The sequence below is a fragment of the Arachis duranensis genome, chromosome 9 (genome assembly GCF_000817695.3).
Source record: "Arachis duranensis cultivar V14167 chromosome 9, aradu.V14167.gnm2.J7QH, whole genome shotgun sequence".
Classification (NCBI taxonomy): domain Eukaryota; kingdom Viridiplantae; phylum Streptophyta; class Magnoliopsida; order Fabales; family Fabaceae; genus Arachis; species Arachis duranensis.
The window spans coordinates 29,749,192-29,749,752 of NC_029780.3; positions in this window are offsets into that span (position 1 = coordinate 29,749,192).

The window sequence follows — 561 nt, forward strand, 5'->3', positions numbered from 1 at the left end:
AATCCTACTCAGAATACCACAGACAAGGTTTAGACCTTCCGGATTCTCTTGAATGCCGCCATCAATTCTAGCTTATACCACGAAGATTCCGATTATACATTTCTGGAAAGCCCAGGATGTCTACTTTCCAACGCAGTTGAGAGCGCACAAATTGGGCTTCTGTAGCTCCAGAAAATCCACTTCGAGTGCAGGGAGGTCAGAATCCAACAGCATCTGCAGTCCTTTTCAGTCTCTGAATCAGATTTTTGCTCAGAACCCTCAATTTCAGCCAGAAAATACCTGAAATCATAGAAAAACACACAAACTCATAGTAAAGTCCAGAAAAGTGAATTTTAACTAAAAACTAATAAAAATATACTAAAAACTAACTAGATCATACTAAAAACATACTAAAAATAATGCCAAAAAGCGTATAAATTATCCGCTCATCAGAGATGGCAGACAGATCGATGAAAAAGGCTTATGGACTTGTAGAGGATGTCTTAGTGAAGGTTGAAGGCCTTTACATCCCTGCTGACTTCATAATCCTAGACACTGGAAAGGATGAGGATGAATCCATCA